Below are 20,374 nucleotides of genomic sequence, written 5' to 3'. Positions count from 1 at the left end.
AGGCTCAAATGCATAAGCTTTGCATAGTGTTGTCCAATTTTTGCATTCAAAATAGCTGTTGGTGTCTACATTGTATAATTTTGCGGCAAAAGTATAACCATGCTTGGTCCTCAAGTGAACTCTCTTTACCTTCATAGTTTCCATAGGACTAAAACCAATCTTATCCAAGACATAAATTCTTGCATGGCAGGGGATATGCTAGTAGAATAGGGAAAATTAAAATTATAAGTTGAAGCAAAAGAAGCAGAAATCATGCTTAATTACGAAATAAGTCTTATCATTGTGACTTACTGTATGCACTTCGAAGGTCTCATCTAGCTTGATGCTGAAGGGCCTACCACCAACTAAGAAATTTCTATCGTACAGGGTCGAGCTCGTCTTCGCAGTATTCACACATACCGAAATCCTTTTGGTCGTCAGACATTTCCTATGTTCATAGTTGAAACATTAATTGAAAATCGATCGAAGGCAACTACCAGGAAACTCAACACACAGATCACTATTACTCAATATGCAACGGGTTGACTTTAGGTATGTCGAGTCTTCCTTCCTAAACTCTCATCTCACATATATGGTGGGCACTCCCTCTCTGGCATTGCGACCGTCGGTGATGGTCGCTACTCCTCCTTTCCCTAGTGCATTACAAATATCTAGCACAAGGAAAGGAAAGAAAAGCAACCCCCATGACAACAGTCAGCATTCTTCTTATCTCATATATGGTGGAGACTCCCTCACCGATTTTTCGACCGTCGATGACGGTCGCTACTCCTTCTTCCCCTGGTGCATAACAAAGGTCTAGCACAAAGATAAGAAGGAGAAGCGACCCCCACGACAACGGTCGGCATTCTTCCTCTCTCAAATATATATATGGTGGATAGCCTCCCTCACTGAAAGACACACAAGGAGCTGAAATAGACCTAAAGTCAACCAGTTCCATATATCGAGCAATGACATAAAAAATGCCCTATCTTTTGCTGAAATGTCATTGAATTCCTGTTCTGGCAAATCACAAGCACTCGATATGCCCTACATTGTAGCACAAGTCATGCTAAAATTCATGAAAAATTTCGGCATGACCTTTGCTAAAGACAGGACATATCGAGCGCCTGAAATTTGCCGGGACAGAAACAAATCAACATTCCGGCAAAACATAGGCCACACGGAGGCACATTGCAAACAAGAACACCAAAACATCGTCTATATCTAGAATGCATCATCATCGACATTAATGACATGGTAACTATATAGCACTAGCATTTTCATCATCGACATTTACAACACATTATCATTTCGCTATTCTCACCTAGAGGTCTTAAGGGGTCGACGATGTGGACGACTGCGGGAATGAGGCAGGGGCAAACTTGATTTCTGCATAAACAAGATATTAACAAAATATATTAACCACTTACTATAAATAAACTAATTCTGTTAAGCACTTACTATAAATAAATTAATTCTATTAAGCACTTACTATAAATAAACTAGTTCTATTAAGCACTTACTATAAATAACCTAGTTAATGAACCTAGTTAACCTAGATAATTAACCTAATTAAACTAGTTAACCTTATACACAAGACATTTTTATTCAAAATGTTCTATACCTGAAAGTTTCTAGTACTATTTTTTACTAAACCCTAAAAATATGCCCTAAGTTCATAATGTAACAACTACAAGACATTTTTTCAAATTCTACCAAATAAAAATTTCAATTACTAAAATTTCTAATCAAAAGACCTAAAACTTCCTATTCTATTCAAAACACCAAAAATAGTAAAAAAAACTACATTTACTCAAATGACCTAAAAATTATTCTATTAAAAAACCTACATTCTACAATGTCTACATTCTAAAACTTACATTTAAATTACCTACATTCTACAAGAACAGAGAGAGAATGAAGGGGGGAGGGAGGATGGGGATGGAGGATGGAGGGGATCGATGGAGGAAGGAGGAAGGGAGGGAGGTAGGAGGGAGGGGATCGATGGAGGGAGTAGGGAAGGGATGGAGTAGGTAGCTAGGGAGGGCAGAGGTCCGTCGGAGGAAGGGAGGCGGACATATCGGGGGGCGGCGAAAGAAGTGGTCGGCAATGCAGCGGCAGTGACGGGCCGGCAGCGGCAACGACATGTGAGATGAGATGGTGTGGAGGGGGAGAGTGAGGGTCGCAGGAGGTTAAGGTAAGTTAGAGTTACCAGTGGCGTGGTAAAGGTAAACGTGCTACGAATACTCCCATAGCAGCAATGCGTTTCCCAGGCAGCGCTGCTACTATGCCTAGCTTGACGGCAACGGTGATGGCCAAAATAGTAGTAGCACGTTTTCGTGTTGCCACACTACTGTGATATTTGTAGAAGTAGCGCGGTTGGTAAAAAAGCACTAATGTTAAGTGATGTCTACTACTGAACCTTCTTCTTGTAGACTCGTGTTGGGCCTCGAAGCACAGAGTTTTCTAGGACAGTAGCAAATTTCCCTCAAGTGAATGACCTAAGGTTTATCAATCCGTGGGAGGCGTAGGATGAAGATGGTCTCTCTCAAGCAACCCTGCAACCAAATAACAAAGAGTCTCTTGTGTCCCCAAAACACCCAATGCAATGGTAAATTGTAAAGGTGCACTAGTTTGGTGAAGAGATGGTGATACAAGTGCAATATGGATGGTAGATAAAGGTTTTTGTAATCTGAAAATAAAACAACAAGGTATCAAGTGATAAAAGTGAGCGAAAACGGTATTGCAATGCTTGAAAACAAGGCCTAGGGTTCATACTTTCACTGGTGCAAGTTATCTCAACAATGGTAACATAATTAGATCATATAACAATCCATCAACGTGCAACAAAGAGTCACTCCAAAGTCAGTAATAGCGGAGAACAAACAAAGAGATTATTGTAGGGTACGAAACCACCTCAAAGTTATTCTTTCTAATCAATCTACTGGGCTATTCCTCTAAGTGTCAAAAACAGCCCTAGAGTTCGTACTAAAGCAACACCTTATGATACACATGAACCAAGACCCTAATGTCACCTAGATACTCCCAATGTCACCACAAGTATCCACGGGTTTGATTATACGATATGCATCACACAATCTCAGATTCATCTATTCAAACCAACACAAAGAACTTCAAAGAGTGCCCCAAAGATTCTACCAGAGAGTCAAGACGAAAACGTGTGCCAACCCCTATGCATAAGTTCACAAGGTCACAGAACCCGCAAGTTGATCACCAAAACATACATCAAGTAGACCACGTGAATATCCCATCGTCACCACAGATAAGCACATGCAAGACATAGATCAAGTGTTCTCAAATCCTTAAAGACTCAATCAGATAAGATAACTTCAAAGGGAAAACTCAATCCATTACAAGAAGGTATAGGGGGAGAAGTATCATAAGATCCAACTATAATAGCAAAGTTCGCGGTACAGCAAGATCGTGCCAAATCAAGAACACGAGAGAGAGAGAGAGATAAAACACATAGCTACTGGTACATACCCTCAGCCCCAAGGGTGAACTACTCGCTCCTTGTCTTCGAGAGCGCCGGGATGATGAAGATGGCCACCGGTGATGATTTCCCCCTCCGGCAGGGTGGCGGAACGGGCTCCCGATTGGTTTTTCATGGCTACAGAGGCTTGCGGCGGCGGAACTCCCTATCTAGGTTTTGTTCTGGAGGTTTGGGGATATATAAGAGGTGTTGGCATTGAGAACAAGTCAGGGGAGTCCACGAGGGCCCACAAGGTCAGAGGGCGCGCCGAGGGGGAGGGGGGGTAGGGCACACCCTCCACCCTTATGGTGGCCGCGGGACACCTCTGGTGGATCTCCGGTACTCCGTGGGCTTCTTTTGGTCAAAAAACAATCATCGTAAAGTTTCAGGTCAATTGGACTCCGTGTGATATTCCTTTCCTGCGAAACTCAAAAACAAGGAAAAACAGAAACTGGCACTGGGATCTAGGTTTATAGGTTAGTGCCAAAAATCATATAAAATAGCATATAAATGCATATAAAACATGCAACATGGATAATATAATATCATGGAACAATCAAAATTATAAATACATTGGAGACGTATCAAGCATCCCCAAGCTTAATTCACGCTCGTCCTCGAGTAGGTAAATGATAAAAATAGAATTTTTGATGTGGAATTCTACCTAACATATTTATCCATGTAATTTTCTTTATAGTGGCATGAATGTTCAGATCCATAAGATTCAAAATAAAATTTTAATATTGACATAAAAACAATAATACTTCAAGCATACTAACAAGGCAATTATGTCTTCTCAAAACTACATGGCCAAAGAAAGCTTACTCCTACAATATCATATAGTCTGGCTATGATCCATATTCATCACACAAAATATTCAAATCATGCACAACCCCTATGGCAAGCCAAGAAATTGTTTCATACTTTTGATGTTCTCAAACTTTTTCAACTTTCATGCAATACATGAGCATGAGCCATGGACATAGCGCTATAGGTGGAATAGAAGGTGGTTGTGTAGAAGACAAAAAGAAGGAGATAGTCACATCAACTAGGCGTATCAACGGGCTATGGAGATTCCCATCAATAGATATCAATGTGAGTGAGTAGGGATTGCCATGCAATGGATGCACTAGAGCTATAAGTGTATGAAAGCTCAAAAAGAAACTAAGTGGGTTTCCATGCAACTCGCTTGCTCATGAAGACCTAGGGCAATTTGAGGAAGCCCATCGTTGGAATATACAAGACAAGTTCTCTAATGAAAAATTCCCACTAGTATATGAAAGTGACGACATAGGAGACTCTCTATCATGAAGATCATGGTGCTACTTTGAAGCACAAGTGTGGGAAAAGGATAGTAGCATTGCCCCTTCTCTCTCTTTCTCTCATTTTTTTGTTTTTTTGGGCCTTCTCTTTTTTTGGCTTTCCTCTTTTTTTCCTCACATGGGACAATGCTCTAATAATGAATATCATCACACTTTTATTTACTTTACAACTCAAGAATTACAACTCGATACTTAGAACAAAATATGACTCTATATGAATGCCTCCGGCGGTGTACCGAGATGTGCAATGAATCAAGAGTGACATGTATGAAAGAATTATGAGCGGCGGATTTGCCACAAATACGATGTCAACTACATGATCATGCAAAGCAATATGACAATGATGATGCATGTCATAATAAAACGGGACGATGAAAAGTTGCATGGCAATATATCTCAGAATGGCTATGGAAATGCTATAATAGGTAGGTATGGCGGCTGTTTTGAGGAAGGTGTATGGTGGGTTTATGGTACTGAAAAAAGTTGTGCTGCACTAGAGAGTCTAGCAATAGCGGAAAGGTGAGAGTGTGTATAATCCATCGACTCAACATTAGTCATAAAGAACTCACATACTTATTGCAAAAATCTATTAGTTATCGAAACAAAGTACTACACACATGCTCCTAGGGGGATAGATTGGTAGGAAAAGACCATCGCTCGTCCTCGACTGCCACTCATAAGGAAGACAATCAAAAAATATCTCATGCTCCAACTTCGTTACATAATGGTTCACCAAAACAATCATAAGGACTCAAATTTCTCATAGTATTCAATGCACTTAATATGAAAGTTTTTATTGTATCCCTCTTGGATGCCCATCATATTAGGACTAAATTCATAACCTAAGAACCGTGCTGTTTAGAGAATTTCAAAATGATATGAGTGAAGCATGAGAGTTCAACAATTTCTTTAGAATAAAACTACCGTCGTGCTCTAGAAAGATATAAGTGAAGGACGAGAGCTAATGACAAACTACTCCAAAAGATATAAGTGAAGACCAATGAGTAGTTGAATAATTATGTATCTATGTGAAGACTCTCTCGCATAAATAAATTTAGATCTTAAGTACCTTATTCAAACAGCAAGCAAATCCTAATAAAATAAAATGATGCTCCAAGCCAAACACATATCATGTGGTGAATAAAAATATAGCTCCAAGTAAGGTTACTGATGAACGAAGACGAAATAGGGGATGTGATCTTGGGCATCCCCAAGCTTAGGCTCTTGGTCGTCCTTGAATATTACCTTGGGTTGCCTTTGGCATCCCCAAGCTTTGACTCTTTCCACTCCTTATTCCGTAGTCCATCAGAACTTTACCCAAAACTTGAAAACTTCACAACACAAAACTTAACAGAAAAATCATGAGCTCCGTTAGTACAATAAAACAAATCATTTACTTTGGTACTATCAAGACAAGATTCATAATGTTTCTCACATGATGCCTACTGTACCCTATCATTTCTACAATTTATATTAAGCAATATAAGCCATAGAAACTAGAAAACAAGCAAACTATGCATCAAAAACAGAATCTGTCAAAAACGGAACAGTCTGTAAAGATCTGAAAATCAACCATACTTCTCTAACTCCAAAACTCGTGAAAAATTAGGACAACCTGGGAAATTCTTATGTCTATCTACTGTAAAAAATTCAGAATTGTTCGACGCACCTGTGATTTTTAAAAATTCTGGGACTGGGCGTAAAAGTTTATGTCTTCTAGCAATAAAATCTCTTTTATCATAGCGTGTATTCTTAGTTTGTGGGTTATCAAGATCAACTGGAGGTTCTATCTCACCATCATTATATGGTTCTTTTTCTTTATTTGGTTGAGTATCTTCATGAACATCAGCATTATATTTTTCATTATCACTAGGTGAATGTTCGTTACCAGACTAAGTTTCAACATCAGAGATAGAAACATCATTATTATTATCAGGAGGTTTTTCTATTTCAGGTTCACTAGAAGCAGGCAAAGTCCTATCATTTTTCTTTTTCTTATTTTTAGAAGGACTAGGTGCAGTTGTGTTGTTACTTTGTGAATCTTGTTCAATTCTTTTTGGTTGTCCCTCAGGATAGAGTTATTCCTGAGTCATTTTACCTCCTGTAGTTGCATCTCTAACAGCAAAGTCATGTATATTATTATTCATTTCATCAAGATACTCTCTTTGAGATTTATCAACTTGTTCTAACTGGGTTTTAACCATAGAAGCATGTTTTCCAACACCTCTAACATCATTTGAGATTCTAAACAACAAGTCACTGAGGCGAGTAATCATATCAGAATTGTATTTCAATTGTTTCACTACATTTGCATTGAAGTGATCTTGCTTTCTAATATAGTTTTCAAACTCATAGAGGCATTGGCTAGGGTGCATATTGTGAGGATTGTCATTATCATCGAATTTCATTAGAGAACTTACATCTACCACCTTGGATGGTGGTGGTGTATTAAGCCCATATATTTGTTAAATAGGAGGTAAAATTTTAACATCCTCAGCTTTAATTCCTTTTCCGTCACAGTTTTCTTTGCATCTTGCATATCTTCAGGTCTGAGATATAATATACCCCTTTCCTTTGGAGTGGGTTTAGGAGTTCAGGAAGATTCCAATCATCATAATTTTTCAGTATGTTATTCAATAATTCTTCAGCTTGCCCAATGGTTCGTTCCCTGAAAACACAAACAGCACAACTATCTAGGAAGTCCCTAGAAGCATCAGTTAGTCCATTATAGAAGATATCAAGGCAAATCATTAAGTAATTGGCAATGCCTAGTCCAAGCTTGTGGGAGACTCTCTTCTTTAATTTGCACAAAGTTAAATATCTCATGTAAAGCAGCTGGTTTCTTATGAGTAGGGAAATATTTTTTAGAGAAGTAGTAAATCATATCCTAGGGACTACGCACACAACCAGGAGAAAAAGTATTGTACCAAGCTTTAGCATCACCCTTTAATGAAAACGGAAATAATTTGAGAATATAATAATAGCGAGTTTTCTCATCATGAGTAAAAAGGGTGGCTATATCATTCAATTTAGTAAGATGTGCCAGAATAGTTTTAGTTTCATAACCATGGAAAGGATCAAATTCAACCAAAATAATTAACCCTAGGTCGATAGAGAATTCATAATCCTTATCATCAATAAAGATAGGTGAGGTAGAAAACTTAGGATCATATTGCATTCTAGCATTCAGAGATTTTTCTATATACTTGCATAATAATTTCTCTAGATCATCTCTATCCTTACAAGCAAGAATATCTCTAGTTTTCTCCTCATTCATAACATAACCTTCCTGTACCTTAGGCAATTCATATATAGGAAGGTTAGTTCTAGCAGGTGTTTTGGGAGTTTCAGTTTCAAGCTCATCATCAGATTCAACAACATCATGATGTATTACTCTAGCAATTTGTTCATCAAGAAATTCACCAAGTGGCATATCCTCATCATCAAGCAAGGTACTAGCATCATCATAAGCATCATTCATAATAGAAGTAGCATCATCAATAACTTGCGACATATCAGGATTAATAGCATGTGGTGGTGTTGCAAGTTTACTTATAACAGAAGGTGAATCTAAAGCATTACTGGATGGCAGTTCCTTACCTCCCCTCGTCTTAGGGGGATAAATCTTAGTCTTAGCATCCTTCAGATTCTTCATATTGATAAATTGATAATAATCCCAAGTGGCTCGACAAATATAGCTATGTTCCCCGGAACGGCGCCAGAAAAAGGTCTTGATAACCCACAAGTATAGGGGATCGCAATAGTTTTTGAGGGTAGAGTATTCAACCAAAATTTATAGATTCGACACAAGTGGAGCCAAAGAATATTTGCAATTATTAGCAGTTGAGTGGTCAATTCAACCACACCTGGAGATTAATTATCTACAACAACGTGATCAGTAACAAAGTAACATGATAGTTTTGATAATAGTGACAGCGGCAATAGTAACAGTAATAGTGATAGGAGTAGTTTTGTAGCAAGTGCAACAGTAAAAATAGCAGTAGTAACTTAGCAAGAATAATATAGGATAAATTCGTAGGCATTGGATCGGTAATTTGTTGGATGATATTCATCATGTGAAAGTCATAACCTAGGGCGATACGGCACTAGCTCCAGTTCGTAAATATAATGTAGGCATGTATTCCGTAAATAGTCATACGTGCTTATGGAAAAACATACATGACATCTTTTGTCCTACCCTCCCGTCGCAGCGGGGTCCATATTGGAAACTAAGGAATATTAAGGCGCCTTTAATAGAGAACCGGAACAAACCATTAACACACGGTGAATACATGAACTCCTCAAACTATGGTCATCACCGGGAGTTGTCCCGACTATTGTCACTTCGGGGTTGCCGGATCATAACACATAGTAGGTGACTATAACTTGTAAGATCGGATGTCGAACATGGATATAATGGTGACAACATAAATGGTTCAGATCTGAATTCATGGCACCCGGGCCCAAAGTGACAAGCATTAAGCATGGCAAAGTCATAGCAACATCAATCTCCAAACATAGTGGATATTAGGGATCAAGCCCTAACAAAACTAACTCGATTACATGATGAATCTCATCAAACTCCTCACCGACCAGCGAGCCTACGAAGGAATTACTCACTCCCGGTGGGAGCATCATGGAATTGGTGATGGAGAAAGGTTGGTGATGACGAAGAACGAAGATCCCCCTCTCCGGAGCCCCAAACGGACTCCTGATCTGGCCTCTCGATTAAGAACAGGAGGTGATGGCGGCTCCGTCTCGTGGATCGCATAATTCTTTCTCCCTGATTTTTTTCTCGGGAAAAATAGGATTTTATAGCGTCGGTTTCAGGGTCTGCGGGGCCACCAGGTGGGGACAACCCACCTGGGCGCGCCTGGGGGAGTAGGCGCGCCCTCATGGGTTGTGCCCACCCAGGTGCCCCCCTCAGGTGACTCTTGGCTCCAGAAATTCTCTTTTATTGTATAAAAAATCCTCAGAAAGTTCGCTCCATTCCAAGAACTTTTAATTCTGCACAAAAACAACACCATGGTAGTTCTGCTGAAAATAGCGTTAGTCCGGGGTTAATTTTGTTCAAATCGTGCAAATTAGAGTCCAAAACAAGAGGAAAAGCATTACGAAAAGTAGATACATTGGAGACGTATCAACTCCGCCAAGCTTAAACCTTTTCTTGTCCTCAAGCAAGTCAGTTGATAAACTGAAAGTGAAAAATAAAAACTTTTACGAACTCTTTTGCTCTTGTTTGCATAAATAAGCTTAAACAGCACCCAGGTTTTCAGCCAACATTATAACTAACCATGCCGACAATAACTCTTAAAAATTATATTAACTCATATCAATAACATAATCAACTAGCTAGCAATAATAAGATACCTCAAACAGCAACCCGTTGTCAAAACAACCATGATACAATATGATAATAGTGGTATCTCGCTAGCCCTTTCTGAGACCGCAAAACGTAGATGCAGAGCACCTCCAAAGTTCAAGCAGCGACTAAACATTGTAATGCATGGTAGAAAAGATCCAGTCATGATGCACCCAACATTATCTACACACATTGCATAAGCATGACATCAGTGCTCTTAGGTTCTGGCGCTTATTTTAGAAGGTCATGAGACAATATAAAAGTAAATAGAAAGTCCCTTCGCAGAGGGAAGCAGTGATTTGCAGAGGTGCGAGAGCTCAAGTTTTTAAACACGGGTAAATGATATTTTGAGACATGCACCCTTCTTGTTTACTTCACGACCATCAGTTATCAATATCTTCCATGCTAAGCACGCTAGTGGCGGTTCCCAAGCAATAAAAGTAAAGGTTTACTCCCCCTCCACCAACAATCACACTCCACAGCTTGTCCGAAACAACGGGTGCCGTCCATACCAACAACAGTCCCGGGGGAGTTTTGTTTAATTATTTTAAGTTTCGAGTTTGGGACCGGGAATCCCTATTACCACCCTTTTCTCGTGCGATGGCGAGTGAATAAACACTCGACCTGAGAATAATCCGCTTAGCATGGAAGATACCGACCACCTCATGTCGTTCCATGAATGATCCAGGCACACAAAAAGGATATTTATTATATGTTTTTAGAGGTGGCACATGCAAATTTACTGAGGACGGCAGGGTAATACCGCATATAGGTAGGTATGGTGGACTCATATGGAATAACTTTGGGTTCAAGGTCTTTGATATACAAGCAGAATTCCCACTTAGTACAGGCGAAGGCTAGCAAATATATATATTGATAAGCGGCCAGCTAGAGAGCAACAACGGTGATGAACATGCATTATGCATAAGTAACATTGGACACTAGCAGGAGTAGGATATCAACACCATGAACATAAATATCATAGAGGCTATGTTGGTTTTGATTCAACTACATGCATGAAGTACATGTGCCAAGTCAAGCCACTTGAACATTCAGAGGAGGATACCATATCATCATACTACATCACAATCATTTTAACGTAATGTTGACATCCAAGATAAATCATTATCCACTCCTAGATAATTACACATGGAATGAGAAACTATGATCTCTAATTTTCATTGCAAACATGTTCAATCATAGTGGGCTGAATCATTGATACTAGGTTAAACATATTTACAAAAAAAGAATAAGTCGAGTTCATACCCGTTTCTCTCTGCCACCGCCAGTTCATCGAGTATCGTCATTATTGCCTTTCACTTGCACGACCGAACGATGTGAAACTAATAAAACTGCAAGAGTGTCGTGGACTAAGATGGAATCTGCAAACATTTTATTCAACAGGAGAAGACAAGGTAAAATGGGCTCTTTATTAGATCAACAATTATTCATATGAGAGCCACTCAACATTTTCATCTTGGTCTTCTCCCTGGTATGACTCAAATAAAAAGAAAAGAAATTCAGAGAAACACAGTGAAATATTTTTGGAGTTTTTGGTTTTCTTGAACAAGCAAATAAAAGGGAAAAGCAAAAACAAGAAAAACTATTTACACGGGAAAGCTCCCAACAAGCAAAAGAAGAACAATGAAATATTTTTGCATTTTTGTTTTAGTATTACAACTAAGCATGCATAGAAGGTAGACTAACTACATCCATTTTTTTGTTTTTTCTAAGGTTTTTCAAACACACAAGAACAAGGCGAGAAAGTAAATTTAACTTGGATGATAAAATTAAAAAGTGTGACACCGACAACTGGAATGAAATGTGTAGACATGAATGTGATGTTAGTGGAAAATACGTACTCACCCGAGCTTAGGCTTTTGGCCTAACTTGGTAAGGAATTAGTAACCTGGATAGTAGTCGGGGTGCTGAGGAGCGGGCATCCACGCATCCCACTGCTGAGGCTCCTCCTCTACTACTGCCTGGTCGTTCGGATAGGCGATGATATCCGCAGGCATAATCATATATCCGCCCCTAGCAATAGGATCAAACAAAGCAGGAGCAGGGAATGGAATAATATCATGAGTGCTAATGCTGAAAACTAGGTTATAAGGAATAGGAATGTCAGCGTAATCTCGTGCAATAAAATGGTGGTGTTCCATGGTCGCGCGATCTAGGTAAACCTTGGTCGTAGGCTAATCATGAAGGCGTATCTCAACATTAAAGTGAGCCGCCAAGCGAGTAGCGAAAATACCACCATGTATTTTACCCTTGGACTTATTAACATGGAGGCGACGTGCCACAATAGCTCCCAAGCTATAAGTGTTGTCTCCCTCTAGTGCACGTAAAACAGCAAGGTCTAGTGAACTAAGTGCACCCACCTTTTCTCTAGCAAGCAGGCATTTTGCAATGAAAAGAGTAAAGTAATGAATAGCAGGAAAATGCAAGCTAGCGGCAGTGATACCCGACACCCCTCTCTCATCTCCCATCGTTATGGTACGATAAAAGGCCTCAAACTCTGCCGGCCTAAGCTATACCAGACCACCATCAGCAGGAAGCAAGCATATTTCATAAACTCAGTAAGCAGTATCTGATGGAAATCAGTGTATAAATAAACTGAACCTCAGGAGGATTATTCCTAGGAAGGAAATTAAAACTTTGAAAAAAGATGTTTGTGAGGAGATGATACTGTTCACATTCAGCTGCGATGAAGTTGGTGAGGCCGGCATTAGCGGCATATTGTGTAAACTCCTGAAGGTTTCCAGCCTCTTCCATGAACGGGGTATGCGGCCATTCGCACGGCCGTACTTCCGCCAACCTCTGGGAATAGAGATCACTATCAGACGACTCCCCGATAACTCCCTTGGAGTTCTTCTTAGAAGCAAACTTCCTAAAGATATTCATCCTTTTCCTATGAACAAAAATTCAGAAATTTTTAGTCTACCAAATTTTCTAAACAAAACTCCACAAAATTGATAGAAACTACTCATAGGGATACATAGAGGCCATAGCAAGCATTCAAACATCTTGGAACTCTAAGAATTCAACATGCAAGCACATCTATAGTAGCACTGATGTCTGCTACACAACCTTCTTCTTGTAGACGTTCTTGGGCCTCCAAGTGTAGAGGTTTGTAGGACAGTAGATGATACGTCTCCAACGTATCTATAATTTTTGATTGCTCCATGCTATATTATCTACTGTTTTGGACTATATTGGGCTTTATTTTCCACGTTTATATTATTTTTGGGACTAACCTATTAACCGGAGGCCCAGCCCAGAATTGCTGTTTTTTTCCTATTTCAGTGTTTCGAAGAAACAGAATATCAAACGGAGTCCAAATGGAATAAAACCTTCGAGAACGTGATTTTCTCACCGAACGTGATCCAGGAGACTTGGACCCTACTCCAAGGGAGCCAAGAGGCGGTCACGAGGGTGCCCCCCCTTAGGGTGCGCCCCCTTGCCTCGTGGGCCCCTCGAAGCTCCACCGACGTACTCCTTCCTCCTATATATACCTACGTACCCCCAAACGATCGGAACAGGAGCCAAAAACCTAATTCCACCACTGCAACTTTCTGTATCCACGAGATCCCATCTTGGGGCCTGTTCCGGAGCTCCAACGAAGAGGGCCGTCATCACGGAGGGCTTCAACATCATCACAGCCCCTCCGATGAAGTGTGAGTAGTTTACCTCAGACCTTCGGGTCCATAGTTAGTAGCTAGATGGCTTCTTCTCTCTTTTTGGATCTCAATACAATGTTCTCCCTAAAAGTGCTAGTTATCGACTAGAGGGGGGGTGAATAGGCGATTTTTATGAAAGTCTTCAAAACATGGAACTTTCGAAGACAAACAGTAGAAATGAACCTATTGATATGCAGCGGAAGATAAACTACACTAAGCAAGCCATAGTCAAGTATGCAATAACGTGAGAGTACGAAGACTAATAGCAGCTAGGTAGTAAGGATCAGGATGGAAGATGGTATGAAGCCAAACAACGATAGTAGTCAAGCAATGAAGTCAAACATGTATGACAAACAGGCAATGACTTCACGAAGACAAACTTTAAGTAAAGAGAGGAAGAGGATAGAACCAGTCACTTGTTGAAGACACAGGATTTGTTGGACCGCGTCTTCACCTTATTCCCCTTGAGCTAAGGATACACAGTCCTCGCCCAATCACTCTGGTAAGTCTTCAAGGTAGACTTCCAAACCTTCACAGACTTCGTTCACCGGCAATCCACAATGGCTCTTGGATGGTCAGAACGCGACGCCTAACCTGCTGGAGGATTCACAGTCCTCAAGTGTAATAAGTCTTCAGGTCACACAGACATAAAGACTTCAGTGATGCCTAACACTCTTTGGCTTTGGGTGATTGGGCTTTGTCCTCGCAAGGATTTCTCTCTCTCAAAGGCTTCGAGGTGGGTTGCTCTCAAACGACAAAAGCCGTGCACTAACTCTGAGCAGCCACCAATTTATGGTGTAGGGTGTGGGCTATTTATAGCCACTAGGCAACCCGACCTGATTTGTCCGAAATGGCCCTAGGTCACTAAGGAACTGACACGTGTTCCAACGGTCAGATTTCAAACACACACAGCAACTTTACTTGGGCTACAAGCAAAGCTGACTTATTCAGCTCTGGATAAGATTTGCTCTCATTGTCTTCGCTCGAAGACATAGGATTTGGGTTGAGCATCACTCCAGTCACTCTGACTTTGTTCACTTGGACCCCACTTAACAGTACGGTGGTTCCTATGACTCAACAAAGAAGAAAAAGAAACAACGGAACAACTAAGTCTTCGCGCTCCATAGTCTTCACTAAATGTCTTCTCATGTCATAGTCTTCAATATGAATACCTTCACATACCACCATTGTCGTCAATGTCTTCATACATTTTTAGGGGTCATCTCCGGTAGGTAAACCGAATCAATGAGGGACACTACCTGTGTTATCCTGCAATTCTCACAAACACATTAGTCCCTCAACCAAATTTGTCGTCAATACTCCAAAACCAACTAGGGGTGGCACTAGATGCACTTACAATCTCCCCCTTTTTGGTGATTGATGACAAACTGGTTGAAGTTTTCAACGGGGATAAAGTATGTGAAATTGTAAAGGATAGGGTATTGTCTTCATAAGTTACAAAGGCTCCCCCTGAAGATGTGCATATAAGTAATTTGCTTTTGGAATGCAAATGCACATGGCAGGTTGTACTTGTGGAGATCCTCTTCAACTTATGATGACAATTCATCATGCATGATAAGATATAACAAAGATAATGACATGCATAATGAAAAATGGACGTTTGCAAAATGACCTAAGTGCGGAAGTTATCATCGCACATGGGGAATTTATCATCGCATCACAGAATAGCAAATAAGTAGCAGACGACCATCGAGTTTAAGTGTTACAACTCAAAGAACCAAATGTATCAAAAGCAAGAGTTGTAAACACTAGGCAAAATATAAAGCAACCACCCTTATGAACCCGCTTGAAGACTATCAAACTCATATGCTTCTCCCCCTTTTGTCAGTAAGGACCAAAAAGGTTTGAAGACATAGAGCATCTACTCATTCCAATGAGGAGTAGGTGAAGTAGCAGGGTTGTCGTTGTTGTTCGGCGGTGCAGACGAGCTTTGTGCAGTGTCGATGCGTGCAGATGTAGGGGGCGGTGAAGTAGCATCGTCTTCATCATCGATCACTTTGGCATTCACAGTTGCAGTGGAGGAAGAATAGTCAGAATCTTCAAGGGATGGAGTTCAACGTAGGACAACATTCCATGGAGGAGTGGAGTCAAACTTGAATCTTTCAGTGAAGCCATCGTCTTGAAGATCAGCTTCAGCACTAAGCAGTGTCAAACTCTTCCATGATCGCCGACAGGTCTCGTGAGTGACAAAAGCATTCTTGGTGGCAAGATTGCGAATGCGATTGACGTCCAACAAGAGGCTTTGCTCTTGGTGCTTCAGCCAGTTATGATGCTTATCTTGTTTCTAATGAAGGGTAACCAGAAGCTCTCGGTCATTGAGAACGCGGGAGCGCTTCTTAGGCCTTTGCGCAATTGTGCTCTCAGTAGCTTCAGTTTGCGCACGGTGAGGCAAGCGAGTAATCCCAGCCAATGGATAGAGTCGAGCAACAGCTTGAATTCCTTCAATGTTTTGGGTGAAGCTTTGATGGTCAGCATTCTGAAGACAAAGGGGCTCCTTTGCAGGCTCTGGGTATATGGCTTCAACAGACAAATCAACTTCTGGCAAAAAGATGATATGATTGCGTGCAGAGGGTTGATAGTTGAAGGCAGAGTGGAGCTTGATCAGACGCATGATCCAAGGAGCATAGAACTTCAGACCATATATGTCAGACCTTGATGCAGCAAGTTGGTGGATAAAGAAATCTTGTGCATTGAAGCTTTTGCCATGAAGAATATGAAAGACCAAAGTCTTCATTGCGCCTTCCAACTTTGCATTAGGAGAATGTCCTTTGATGGGCCAGAGAGTTCGCCTTATGATGTGATAGATAGGACGTGGCAGATACTTAAGGTCTTGAACAAAGAACTCCTTAGGATATTCAGCATCTGGAGGCAAAGGCTTCATCATGCTGAGCATCTGACTCATATTGGGCTCAGGCTTGTGAAAGATTCTCTCCATAGCATCATTGTGAAGCTGACAACCAGGTTCATAAAGTTCACCTCGAGTGGGCAGGCCAGTAAGCTCAATGACATCAAAGGCTTTGGCTTCATGATGAACATTGCCTGTCATCCACTCGAGAACCCATGTCTTTGTATCCCTGTAGTAGCCATGAATATGCAAAGTGGCATAGAATTGGAGCAGTAATTCTTCATTCCAGTGCTCCTTATCTGTGACAAACTGCAGCAAGCCAGACTCTCTGAAGCAGTCCAGAGCTTCTTCCAAACAGGGCAGACCAGTTATGGCTTCAGTATCAAGACGCATATGTGGGAAAATGCGACCTTGATTGTACAGAATGCATGAGTAATAACTTCGCTGCTGATAACTCCAGAACTGATCAGAAGATATTATTGCCCTTGAGTAGGGGTTCTTGGGTCTGTCAAAGAAAGTGTTGTGTGCCTTGAAGCCATTGATATTAAAAGATCCGGGTGCTGATGCAGTGCCTGGAAACCTGGGCAACCTTGGCTTTGGCTTCTGAACTCGAGGCCTATGCTCAACGTGGTAATCAAACTGAGGACCAGCAGCAGGCGGAGGAGTCAGAACAAGCCATTTGACAGTGATAAGCTGGCCATAGTTGAATGCTTGCTTGATACTGTGTGGCCATGGCGGCGGAACAGGAGCAGTGGCATCAACAGTGGCGTCAGGCTGCACCACAGAGGCTTTAGGTGCAGATGCATCATTGGCTTCATTAGCTGCTGGCACATTGGTTGGTGCAGGCTCCACATTTTTATTCAGCATTGATTACATCATTGGCTTCATTAGTGTTGGTGGTGGCAGCCTCAAGGTTCTCAACCTCCACTTGAATAGCTGGAAGGTCGGGCATTGGCATGTTCACTTCAGAGACAACTTCGTCAGTAACGGTTGGTGTTGGGACACGTTCCTCTTCTCGCTTGTCATCGGCGGATGCAGCCGGAAGGTCTTCAGCAACTTTAGCTTCAGACTCGGTGACATTCACAATGGGAGTGGCATCTGGAGACACTTGACGTGCAACAGATTGGGGTGGCACTTCTCCTTCTGGGACGCTCGAAAGTGGGACTTGAGGCCTTGGTCCTTTGCGAAGCCTGCGTAACGCTGGCGACGCCTTTGGAGATGGAGTTGGCTGGGCCTCGAAGTCATCATCTTCTATTTGCACAGATGGGGTAGCTTGTTGTTGTGGAGTACTTGTGGTGTCTTGCTGTTGTGGGTGATCAGCCCATAAAGCATCCTGAGAAATTGGCGTCAGAGGACGACCAATGCTGATGAGTTCGCTGTTCATGAGAACAGACGATGATACCAAGTTATGTTCGATCTGAGGAAGAACTACATCATCTTCTACATTGTCATGGTGACCAATGTCTTCAGCAGCGGTGGGGTCAACTGCTGGAATGTCTTCAGCTTCATGAGCCTCTGTCGAAGCAGGCTCATGAACTATCATTTGTCGTTCTTGGTGTTCAGATGAAGGGCGAACCATGGAGATAGGTTCAACAACTAAGGGCTCTGTGGGAGCAGCTCTATCCTTCTTGGTTCCGCGCTTCTTCTTGGAGGGAGTTGCATCAGAAGCATCAGGATTTTTCCTCTTTCTGGCTTCAGCCTCGGCAGTCCTCGTCTTCTTCAGTTCTGAAGCAGTTGACCTGACCTTTGGCTTCGAGCCAGTCATGTTGCTTGGGAACACTATGCGTGGCTCTTCCTGCCTTAAAGGTGCAGATTGGTCAGTCGATGGCTTCTTCTTCTTTGCAGCCATTCTTGGGTCGATGCCAGGACGACCAAGAACCTTGCACTTCTCAGCCTCATTGTAGCCTTGAACACACTTGTCAGCCAGGCTCTTCATGCACTCACGAGAACCTTTAGCTTCTTCACGCTTCTTGAGAAAGGCTTCTTTGAGCTCGTGCATCATGATCTTGAAGTTTTTGACATCTTGCACGCTGAGCTTTGCCACATGCTTCTTGAACTGAGCTTTCTCATAGTCGATCTTGTGCTTCAGTTCAACGATGCGCTGAGCGAGAGCTAGCTCAGAAGCAATGGCGCCATTGAAGGAGATGCTGAGGCCAATGGGAAGTTGCAGATCTTCAAAGCTGAGATTTGGGGTGTCAAACCACTCATCAATGAAGTTATGGATGATTGCCACATCAAAGAGAGGCAAATCATTGAAGATCTCTGCTTCTTCCTTGCTCTTGATCAGTTGCTCAAGGGCATCATCTGCAAGATCTTCATCGCTGGACAGATCAATGTGCTCTTCTCGCAGAATGGCAGCAGGAGTTAATGTTTGATCAGTTTTCTTGACGATTTTCTTTTTCTTCTACGTCTTCTTGGAGATACATGATAGATCTTCAGACTGCACACTGTCTTCAGGAGGTGCAGTGGCCAGTGGCTTCGCACGTGAAGCTTTTGGAGGAGCAGCTGACCTTGAAGCCTTAGCCTTCTTTGGCTTCTGTGGCTTTGGAGTAGGAGCTGGGGCTTCATCAGTGTCAGCATCATCATCAGAGTGATCCACTTTGGCACCTTGGACTGTGGTGTGAGCGATGAGGCCATCCAGGTTGTGGAAAGGACCGATGACATTGGGTTCTGCATCACGTGAGCCGTCAGCACGGGGAGCAGGAGGACCAGGATTGAAGTCTAACCCCAAAGAATCTTTGTTCTTCTTTGCTAAGGCTTTTGCAAACTGATAGTTGCGTTTGAACAGATTGTCTTCGCGACACCACAGTAAAGATGATGGTCGGCATCAGCTGGTTGTGGCCCACGGACCATACAAGGATAGAAGCCTTGCTCAATGGCTTCAGCTCTGGACCTGGGTGGAAGATTTCTGTACAGAATATCTCTCCATGGTCGCTTGATAGAATTTTTCTCTGCATATTCCCGTGTCACGAACCTGTACTTGTACCACTGTTCAGCCCAATATCGTCGAATCCATTGGATTCGGGTCTTGGCTGATTGTAATCCTCTTCAGGATCTGTCTTGTAAAGCTCTGAGAGGTCATCAGACAAATCTCTTGATGTTTCCCTACGATGCTGTCTGCCACCCTTCCTTACTGATTTTTCCGCAGCCATGAACTTCAAACTGAATGGCTTTAACACATTCAAAGGCTTCAGAGGCTTTCGCTTGCTGGACAGAGAGGAACTGGCTTCGGGAAAGTTAATATGATGGTGTAAGAATTCTGCAAACGAATGCAGACTATGAGAACCAAAGGATTCTCCCACGGACATGTACCTGTGACAGCATTAGAGATGCGAGGGAAGGGGAAGAGGTCATATGCATTCTCAGAAGATTTTGAAGATAATTTAGTTTGAAGACATTGACCTCATGATGCGAAGATATTCACTTATATGTTGAAAGTTGGTTCCAGATTTGTACGAATCCGCGAATAAGTACAAGTGAGGAATCTAACTAGATATGAAGCTTAAGTGAATATACTAGGCAGTATGAGATGCAGACATGATAGATCTAACATTGTATAGGAAGAAACATATTTTGGTAAACATGATGAAACTTTGAGGATCAAAAAGATGGTAAAAATAGAGTTGTATTTACCACACGAAGAACTGCTAGATGGGAAGAATAGGAGACCGA

This window comes from Triticum urartu, chromosome 7A, assembly GCF_056163025.1.
Source record: "Triticum urartu cultivar PI428250 chromosome 7A, HENAU_Tu73, whole genome shotgun sequence".
Classification (NCBI taxonomy): Eukaryota; Viridiplantae; Streptophyta; class Magnoliopsida; order Poales; family Poaceae; genus Triticum; species Triticum urartu.
The sequence above is the reverse complement of the archived record's forward strand: the minus strand, read 5'-3'. Positions refer to the sequence as shown.